The following is an 11,029-nucleotide window of genomic DNA, read 5'->3' as shown; positions in this document are numbered from 1 at the left end:
GAAAAATGGCGGGAAAACACTGAGGGGAAGAAGAAAGGGAAGAAGAATCCCAACCCATGCCCTGAGAGGAAAACAAAGCCTCTTTTGAACAAATCGAGAGTCTTTGAGCCATGGCAGGAAAATGGAGGGGAAACTGCTCTTGTGCAGCACGAGGGAAGCGAGGAGCCTCACCCCCACCCAGTGACTGAGCATACCACAGAAATTCCTATTAAACCACACAGAATGTGAGCTAGAGTGGAAAAATGGAGGGAAAACCTGAGACTGCGGAGCACGACACGAACCTCACCAAGTGGCTGACAGAAATAATAGAAACTCTCATTGGTCCAATAGAGAGTCTGACCTAGGGCAAGAAAATGGAGGGAAAATCTGACACTGAGGAGTGAGAGATGAACCCTTTCTGGAGACTGAGCAAAACAGAGAAATTCCTATTGAACCAACGAGGGACATGAGCTAGGAGAGAAAATGGAGGGAAAACCTGACACTGTAGAGAGGGACGTGGGTCCCACCTATTGATCAAAATGTCCCGGCATCCGAGCTTCCACACTCTCTGAGAAAGGCAGACACTTCAGTCTAAGGGCCCAGTATTGATAGTATGTTGCCATCATCTTGCTCTTCTTTTCTGATTACTCTGTGAGGTAGATACTATACCTCTTTCATAGATAGCTAAGGGATACTCATTTAACCAGGGAAGCCAACAGTATCCCAGAGTTGACATTTTGCTGTCTGGGATTATTATCTGACTGGCTATTAGTGATATTTCTAGTTGTGTCCTTACTCATATTGGCCCGATGCCCATTTGCTGGTCAATTCAGAGATATGGATGTTGACCTGCAAAAGAGCAATATACTATATACTTCCTTTCTAATGGGAGTTAGGTGCCTATGTGCCGCTGAAAATCCCAGCAGGTGTCTTTTGGTGACTAAATATCTTTTTAAAATCTGACCCAAAGTGATTTAGCAGCATAAATCCTACTGAAAGTCAACAGAATGTACGCTCTGCAATCACATAAGTGCTTTTTGAAAAATTACCCTTAATCTTTATTTTATGGCCGTCTCTTGACATGGCTCAGGGTTATGGAAGGTTATAACTAGAGCTGTGAGAATAACTCCTTTTTTTTGGTACTGTGGCCAACCCAAAAAATAGGGGGGGGGAATTGTTTCAGGTCAATCCTAATTGAAAATTCTTTTGCATTTTTTCAGTAAACCCAAAAACAGTGAAAATATTTTGTTTCAGGTAAAATGAAACTTTTTGTTTTCATTTAGACAGTTGAGGGTTTTTTTTAACCTTTTTAAAAAACAATAAAATTGAAGTAAAATTCTAAACAAAAAGTCATTTTGAACCAAAAACTTGAAATACTTTGTTTTGAAATTTTTTTGGAATTTTGGAGGGTTGGGGTTTTGTTGACCAAAGCAGTTTGGAGATTTCAACATGAATTTGCAGAATGTTTTGATGGACCAAAATCAGCATTTCTCACCTCCCCCCCACCCCCCCCCAAAAAACCCAACAACCTGGTTCCAAACATTTCATACAGCTCTACTTTTAACTCCTATTACATGTTGGGGGTCAGAATCCACTGTCACAATTCTCTCTCATAGATTAGTTTGCTTTACACGTGGAACATTGTTCTCTGCTGGGAAGAATGTCAGATCTGCTCGTGTGTGTGTCAGAGATACAGCAGTATTGTCAACCCCAAATGTTCAAAAATCACAATTCAAACTCCAGAAATCATGACATCACAAGTATTTTTTTGAAATAAAAAAAAATATTGAGGGGTCTTTTTATTTATCATCTGGCTTTGGGGCCTTTCAGTTACACTCAGGACATATTATTAATTTTTTCTCTGCGACAACATCTAGAAACTTTTTTAAAAATAAAAACTGAGATTCTCACACATTCATATAACTCCAGAAGCTGAGGTTTAAGAAATACACTAAATATCATGAGAGTCATGATAAAATAGTGAGAGTTGGCAGCACCAAGTTAGCCCTGCTAGTGGGAATAAAAGTACAGAGAATAAAAGCACTACAGATAATGGAAATTTTCCTTTAGCAAAAAACAAGCCCATGCTTTGCCGAGAAGGATCATTTTTTTTCTGCTGATTTGAAATTATGAGTTCCTTTGTTAAATTAAAAAGGTAAATATCTATATGCATTCTTGAAAAAGTATCATTTTATTGAATTCGCAGCTACTGAAGTCTCTTCTGAGCTACTAAACCAGTCACTTTGGCATCTCTGGTTTGATTTCCTCCTCTTCTGACTTTCAGTGGAAATGATTCTCTTTTCAGTCTGCTTTAAGCCAACTGTCCACATTTCTGCCCTGTCTCAAGTACAATTATGGTATTGTGCTGAATAATCAATACCATATTCATCATGCAGTATAATGATTTCCTAATCAATCTAAGTAAGAAACCAAGCTCCATAATATTTGAATTAAATTCTTAAGGTTTTTCAAATGCAATGTGATTCCTCTAAAAAAGTAAAAAGAAAAGGAGGACTTGTGGCACCTTAGAGACTAACAAATTTATTTGAGCATAAGCTTTCGTGAGCTACAGCTCACTTCATCGGATGCATTCAGTGGAAAAGACAGTGGGCGATAGCTAGATAGATTTTCGTAACATTCGTGATGCTTCTCTGTAAAAATATACTGATGGATCTGCCTAGTTATGTTTTTACAGGCCATTTCCCTGGGGAAAAATGTGCAGTTGGAGATGGATGAAATATTGCAATATGTAATAATAAATTATAACAAAAATAGGCATTTATGGTCATGTCTTTTATTGTGAGGTGTTTGAAGATTATAGATGAGCTTCTTAGCCCTGTTCCAAATGCTTGTTGTGCCACTCAACCCTAAAGTTTGGACCCTGTAAAATTGTCCCTGATTTAGGGTAATCATTGATGTTCTAGAACAGGCAAAGTGGCTCCTAGGCTTCTCCTGTCCCAGCCCCCAGTGCAAGGTGCAATCCAGGGAGAAAGAGGGTGAGTACAGAACATCCCTTTCCTTGTACAAGCTCTTACTGCTGGAATAATTCTTTGTGGGCCCTGGACATCCATCATAAATTTGAGTAGATTGTCCCCTGACATCCATCCGTGGCTCTTGCCTAATTGCATTCTGACTCTTTACTTACAGTTTTAATTGGAAATGAGTATACGTTTTCATGTCCTGTCTTAAACTGTTACTGAGCACTATTAAATAACAGCTGCACTCCACGATAAGGTGTCTGCATTTCAATAATACACTTATTGATCTTCAAATAGCTACACAGATGAATCTGGATTTCAATAATTATTATTTCAATAATAAGTATATTGATCCACAAATATATATATATATATGAGGGCTGCCAAGTGATTTAAAAAATTAATCGCGATTAATCGCACTGTTAATAATAGAATACCATTTATTTAAATATTTTTGGATGTTTTCTACATTTTCAAATATATTGATTTCAATTAAAACACAGAATATGAAGTGTATAGTGCTCACTTTATATTTATTTTTGATTACAAATATTTGCACAGTAAAAAACAAAAGAAATAGTATATTTCAATTCACCTAATACAAGTACTGTAGTGCAATCTCTTTATAATGAAAGTTGAACTTACAAATGTAGAATTATGTACAAAAAATAACTGCATTCAAAAATAAAACAATATAAAATTAGAACCTACAAGTCCACTCAGTCCTACTTCAGCCAATCGCTCCGACAAACAAGTTTGTTTACAATTTGCAGGCGATAATGCTGCCCACATCTTGTTTACAATGCCACATGAAAGTGAGAACAGGCATTCACATGGCACTGTTGTAGCCAGCATTGCAAGATATTTACATGCCAGATGCGCTGAAGATTCATATGTTCCTTCATGCTTCAACCACCATTCCAGAATATATGTGTCCCTGCTGATGACGGGTTCTGCTCGATAACGATCCAAAGCAGAGCGGACTGACGCATGTTCATTTTCATCATCTGAGTTAGATGCCACCAGCAGAAGGTTGATTTTCTCTTTTGGTGGTTTGGGTTCTGTAGTTTCCGCATTGGAATGTTACTCTTTTAAGACATCTGAAAACAATCTCCACACCTCGTCCCTCTCAGATTTTGGATGGCACTTCAGATTCTTAAACCTTGGGTCAAATGCTGTATCTATCCTTAGAAATCGCACATTGGTACCTTCTTTGCATTTTGTCAAATCCGCAGTGAAAGTGTTCTTAAAACGAACATGTGCTGGGTCATCATCCGAGACGGCTGTAACATGAGATATACGGCAGAAGGTGGGTAAAACAGAGCCGGAGACACACAGTTCTCCCCCCAGGGAGTTCAGTCACAAATATAATTAATGTATTATTTTTTTAATGAGCATCATCAGCATGGAAGCATATCCTCTGGAATGGTGGCCAAAGCATGAAGGGGCATATGAATGTTTAGCATATCTGGCACCTTGCAATGCTGGCTACAAAAGTGCCATGTGAATGCCTGCTCTCACTTGCAGGTGACAGTGTAAATAAGAAGCAGTCAGCACTACCTCCCGTAAATGTAAACAAACTTGTTTTAGCAATTGGCTGAACAAGGAGTAGGACTGAGTGGACTTGTTGGCGCTAAAGTTTTTCATAGTTTTGTTTTTGAGTGCAGTTATACAACAAAAGAAAAATCTACATTTGTATGTTACACTTTCACAATAAAGGGATTGCACTACAGTACTTGAATGAGGTGAATTCAAACATACTATTTCTTTTGTTTATCATTTTTACAGTGCAAATATCTGTAATAAAAATAATATAAAGTAAGCAGTGTACACTTTGTATTCTGTGTTGTAATGGAAATCATTTTATTTGAAAATGTAGAAAAAACATCCAAAAATATTTATATATATAATATATAATGCATCTGGATTTCAATAATTATTATTTCAATAATAAGTTTATTGATGCTTAAATAGCCATCTTGGTCAATAAGCCTTACTGAAATACAGCTACCTTGGAACGGAATGCAGCTGTTGTTTAACAATGTTCAGTAAGAGTTTACTTCAGGAAATGAATCAGTGTACCATAGCCAATTAAAACTGCAGTGGGAAATTTTAGATAATCATATTTATTTGCCCTAATTGGAATTTGGCAAGTACACTACCATTAACCCTATTCTTGCAAAAAGAATCATTGATTTCTTCAGGGCCCGCATGTTCAGGATCTCAGTTTCAATTAATGGAAAGCACCAGAATGTTCCTTAACATCACACAGGGAAACTGGTTCATGACTGATATGGGAGACTGCAACCTTCTAAATCAGGGGTGGGCAAACTTTTTGGCCTGAGGACCACATTGGGGTTCTGAAACTGGATGGAGGCCCAAGTAGGGAAGGCTGTGCCTCCCCAAACAGCCTGGCCCCCGCCCCCTATCTGCCTCCTCCCATTTCCCGCCCCCTTATTGCTCCCCTCAAAACCCCCGACCCATCCAGCCCCTCCCCTGCTCCTTGTCCCCTGACCGCTTCCTCCTGGGACCCCACCCCTTATCCAACCCCTCCACCCCCCGCCCCCGTACCATGCTGCTCAGAGCACCAGGACTGGCAGCCCTGCCGTCCAGCCAGAGCCAGCCAGCCGCTTGCAGCCCCGCCACCCAGAGCGCTGGTGGCACGGTAAGCTGAGGCTATGGGGCAGGAGGCTCAGCAGGGGAGGGGCCGGGAGCTCGCCTCCCCAGCCGGGAGCTCAAGGGCCAGGCAGGACGGTCCCGCGGACCTAGTTTGCCCACCTCTGCTCTAAATCATTAGCCTCCTTGCATGCAGCCCCAAGGTTCTCTTTCGTTATGGTCTCCCATCCAAATGCTAACCAGGTCCAAACCTGTTTAACCTCTCAGATCACATCTTGAGCCAGTGTCCGTGACAGAAGACAGAAATTATTAGAAACATGGCATAACTGACTAATTCCTTTATTGACAGATATTGTAACAGCCTAGATTTCTTCTACACAGAAAACATATGGAGGAGAGGAAAACACATATCTGATAACACGATCATGAAAAGAACAGCAACAAAATTATTATTTGTCTAATCAGTGAGGGCATTGCTAGCTGGATTCTATCAGCAGCAATTTTATTTGAAAGATGCAGTTTCACCGCAATAGTTAAATGTCATCACATCCATTATATTAGTCTTGAAACATTGTCCAGAATAAAAGAAAAAGTTGTCTCCTAAGGGAAAAAGAAAAACAAAAATTAATATCCGGTGATGGCTAAGGATGTTATCACAGTCATCCATTCATTACCGTCCTGAATAATTCTCCTGCAAAGAACACTCCAAACCATTTCCCATTCAATCCAAACCATACAAGGTCTATGCCATCTAATAAAAGCCCGCAATGCACGAGCATGATGTGGGAATGAGTGGATTATTAATTTGTGAGTAAGAGCATTAAAATTCCACGTGCCCTACAGTTAATTCTTTTGTATGAAAATGAGTTACTATAATCAGAAAAAATACTCCTTTGATGCAAACAGAATTTTAATATACTGAAGCATGATCCAAAGTTCATTGAAGTTGATGAAAACATTATTTCCATGGGCTTTGGTTCAGTTTCAGGACCACTTGGACATTACTACTTGGATATCTATTCGTCTATCTTAGATATTTACATTGCCCGTATTGGCATATCTGTGTGACTGTGATGTCAGCAATCAACAGAGAATGGTTTATCCCTCCATGCCCTGACGTTGCTTCTATTTTTTTCCATTTTATTTTTCAGTACTGATTACAGTCATCTTTAAAATCTTGCTAACTATAAGTAGCAAAGATTCAACTCAAAAGGAAATAATGGGCCAGATTCAACATTGGGTTGGTTCAATTTCAGTTCAATACGGCTGCCCTGAAATCAGTGCAATCACACCAGTGCAAAATGGGAGTAACAAAGTGGGTAATAGGTCCCAGTAACTCTGAAAAAGAATCATTATTCGTTTAGTACCAGTCTTAAAGTCACGCTGGGTTTCTACGTTATAAAAAACTGACAACTACTGAGTATTCCAATAAATAGTAAAAAAAAACAAAAAAAACAAAACATCAAAAAATCCACTACTGAATAGGGAGACTATGAGATTTTCAGAGCAATACCGTGGCATCTCAACATACTTTGCTGAAAATCAAAAAGGAGATACTTCTGCCATAAGATTGTCTTCTGAACCATCTAGGTCCGCACAAATCCAGGTGAAGTTCACCCTTGTGGAGAGAGCCAGCACGAGTTCCACTCATCTCTTAAGTCTGACTTAAATTATTAAAAAGGTCTGAAATGGAATTTAAATGGCATATAAGCCTTTATCCTCAGTCCTATTTACATACATGACCTAAGCTAGCATGACCTAGCTTCATCAAAATAAAAAGACCAATTTCTTTCCCATCTACAATTAGGCCATGATTTGCAGAAGAGAAAACAAAGGCAATTATGCCACCTAATAAAAACTCAGATTTAAGCAAACAATTTCTTTAAGCAATTTGTTTCGGTGCAGCTGTGTTGCTCTAGTCTTTGTTTATCAGGGAAAAAGTAGTTTTTTACTTTAATGTGATGATTTTTCTTATTTCTCCAAACTTCAAACATGAGTCAGTCTTTATCATTTATTGGAGCAATATTCAGCACAAAGAAGGAAAAGCCAGTGGTGGAAAAATGAATGCGTTAGCAATTTCCACAGACAGCTCCATTTCCCCCCCGTCATTGTTTCAAACAATAAAGGAAGTTTATCACAATAATTTGGCCATACAAGTGCTATGAAATAAGCAATATCCTAACATTACACGATTTCATATTATTTTTACAGAGCTTAAATACTTTAAATTTCTATGAAAACTTCCTTTATCCTTAATCAAAATGACCCTGCTCGCCACTGAAGTGGAATGAGGCATTTAGTGCTCTCAAATACATTCTTCCTCAGATTTTTAGCATTCTGTTTTATAGAGAAAGATTTCGAGGCTATCAAACCTCATTTAAGAGTCCAATTAATTGGAAGGCAGTTGCAATGCTTGAGAGCAGACAAAATTGATTTGGGTGATATATTACAAGATGAGGGAATAGAGTGGAGAGTGGACAAGTTACATGCAGCTCTAACAGCCTCTAAACCTGCTCTGTAAGGAGATTGCAAGGATGGTGAGGGAATAAAGAAATCCTTGCATTTCTCCATCACTTTGGGGAGTGGAAAGAAAGATATGTGAGTATTCATTTAAAATTTTAGATGAGAGCCTAAGCTGCAAAATTCTTTTCTGTATTTTGAACCCCATTAAATCCAGGTGTGGTGGGATCTGGACTTTGGGTTCAGCCCCTTATAGAGATTGCCTGCAAAATTCAGATCCAGAGCTGGGTTCAGATCCTGATGCCTTCCTGAAACACCCCAGGTTGCTTCTGGCTCATTTCCACTTAGGAAAGTGACACACTTGCCATGTTTCATATTGTAAATACCCTGGGTGGTTTTGCGGCATGAAATGTTAGTTAAATCTGTACTCACGAGCTTCGCGAGCAACATAGGTTGGAATTCCTCTGCACATAGCTTCAACAGACTTCCCATACAGGGCCAAGTCACTGACTCTGGTTTCTGAGACGGTGAATCGCAGTTCCACTGGGGGAGGCCCTCGAGAGCCGGCCTTCTAAATATTCAGTAAGCAAACCCAGAATAACAGCATTTAATAAAATCATGATCCTCTTTGTGAAATTCCTAAGAGTGCACAGCTTGTGACAATGTGGGTACAGCCTAACATTTCAGGAGCAAGCTGAGAGTCACTCAATTGCTCAGCTCTCCCGTAGGGCACAAGTGGAGAAACTAAGAAGGGCTAAGGGCTGAAGACCCCAAAAGTGCCCTGGAAAGAGTCACTGGAACAGTGAAATGCTGCCAATATTTCCACTGCCATCTAAAAACCTTTTTCTTTCATCACTACTCATGCAAACTAGGGGTCCAGTTCACCATTAACCCACACCCTGGGCAGTTACTTTCACCAGTGGACTGCTAAGAGGTGCAAAATGAGTATAAAACACTACCAGATCCGTTTAGTAGCATTTTACACCCGCTTTGTTCTGTTGTAAATGACGGCAGAAGGTGCAAGGCAACAAAGAATGAGGCTATAAGGCTCCATAATAAAGGCTTGAAGTAAACCATGCATGGCGAGAAACGTGCCTTTTGCTACAGCAGCCTTTGCCTTTTTCTACCATTTTAAGATGATGCATTTTCACAAGCAAACTCCCTAGTCCCACCCCCCACCAATCATCCCCACCTTTCCCCTCCTTCTTACCATCTTTTCTTTAATCAGCTGGGGAAGCTCTACAACATCAGGCATAACTTTTTCGTTAATTTTAGCAATGATGCAGGCTTTCTTTGAAAGTATCCTGGTTGAAATGAAACCCTGCAAAATAAAATTACAGAGAGAGTGGCATTTTGTTTCAAAGCAGCTCCACTCTTTGGTCACAAATGAAATAAGCAATGGAACTTGGGGCTCAAAAAATAGACGAAGTAGTATTGAGAAATGTGTAGTGTAGAGACTTGCTATAGTGCAAGCAAATGGTGTTTCTGAATTTTATTTGTTAAGGGATAGTATCATGATGACGGGGGCATTTTTATCATGGATGAAGCAAATGAGCATTTCAGTGCTGCTATGTGATTGGTCCGCTCTGCTGTTTCAGGCATGTGAATGGGTGCTCAATTGATAATGCTGATGCAGCACATAGTGCACCAGAAGTAGTAAAAAGGTTACCCAGGACATTTTCAGAACCCCAGAAGGATTTAGGAGTAAAAGTTCCATTGGCACTCCCAGGCACTTTTGAAAATCTTTTCCTCATATGCTTGATTCTTTTGCCATGGAAGATCTGGATTCTGATTTAGATTGCAAGAGAAGTGTATGTTTGAAAGTTTGCACCTAACTGGTCTTGCTCATACTTTCCTTGGCTTCAGTGAGAACTACTCTACCAGTTTTGAATTTTAATGTAAACTAAAATAATTCTTTTTTCAAGCCTGTTTCTTCTCTCCCTTATACAGGCATAAATCAAAAATAGTTCCTATGACATCAGTGTAACACAGGTGGTGAGAAACAAATCAGGCTCATTGGAGTCTTATTTACACGGCGTAACTCCATTGTTTTCAGTGCAGTTACTTACTAGTGACTGATGCCCCAATCCACTGGAGCAGAATGCACAGAGCTATTGGCTCAAGGAGTCTCCAAAAATGCATGTTTGCCACTTACATTGCCGTAGTCCCAGACGGAGTTCCATGAGTTCCAGCCGTTGTTTGAGTCAATGTTGGCCACGTGCTTATCGTTGTTGATGCTCACAGTCTGGTGGGAGTTTCTGCCATTGTTTCCCTGATTGTTTTCATTCACATTCTGTTTTTGTGGGTTTTTTTTGAAGACAAGCATTTATGTGTTTAGATTTCTAAAGCTCAGTTCTATAAATCCATTTCCATAACCAATGCTATGGAAAATCATTGGCCTTAAAATCACATTAAAGGGCTATAACAGAGAGACTTTGGGAAGTGGCTGGGATGCTTCTAAAACTATCTGAGCCAAAGCATAAAGGTTCTTAGACTCATGGACTCACAGACTGTAAGGCCAGAAGGGGCCATCATGATCCTCTAGTCTGACCTCCTGCAGATCACAAGCAACAGAACCTCACCCACCCACTCCAGTAATAGACCCATAACCTCTAGTTACTGAAGTCCTCAAATCTTGATTTAAAGACTTCAAGTTACAAAGAATTTACCATTTACTCTAGTTCAAACCAGCAAGTGACCCATGCCTCATGTTGCAGAGGAAGGCACCTCCCTCCCCGGCCAGGGTCTCTGCCAATCTGACCTGAAGAAAAATTCCTCCACAACCCCAGATATAGCAATCAGTTAGACCCTGAGCATATGAGCAAGACCCACCAGTCAAATACTTGGGAAAGAATTATCTGTAGTAACTCAGAGCTAATTTGTAAACACAGGGGTCATACCCTATGATTGCAGAATTGCAAATACAGTATGAATGGGGAGGGGAAAAGTGATCTGGGAAACTACAGGCCCATTAGTTTGTCTTCAATTGTATGCCA

Source organism: Lepidochelys kempii, chromosome 26, assembly GCF_965140285.1.
Source record: "Lepidochelys kempii isolate rLepKem1 chromosome 26, rLepKem1.hap1, whole genome shotgun sequence".
Classification (NCBI taxonomy): Eukaryota; Metazoa; Chordata; order Testudines; family Cheloniidae; genus Lepidochelys; species Lepidochelys kempii.
Note: the sequence above shows the minus strand (reverse complement) of the source record.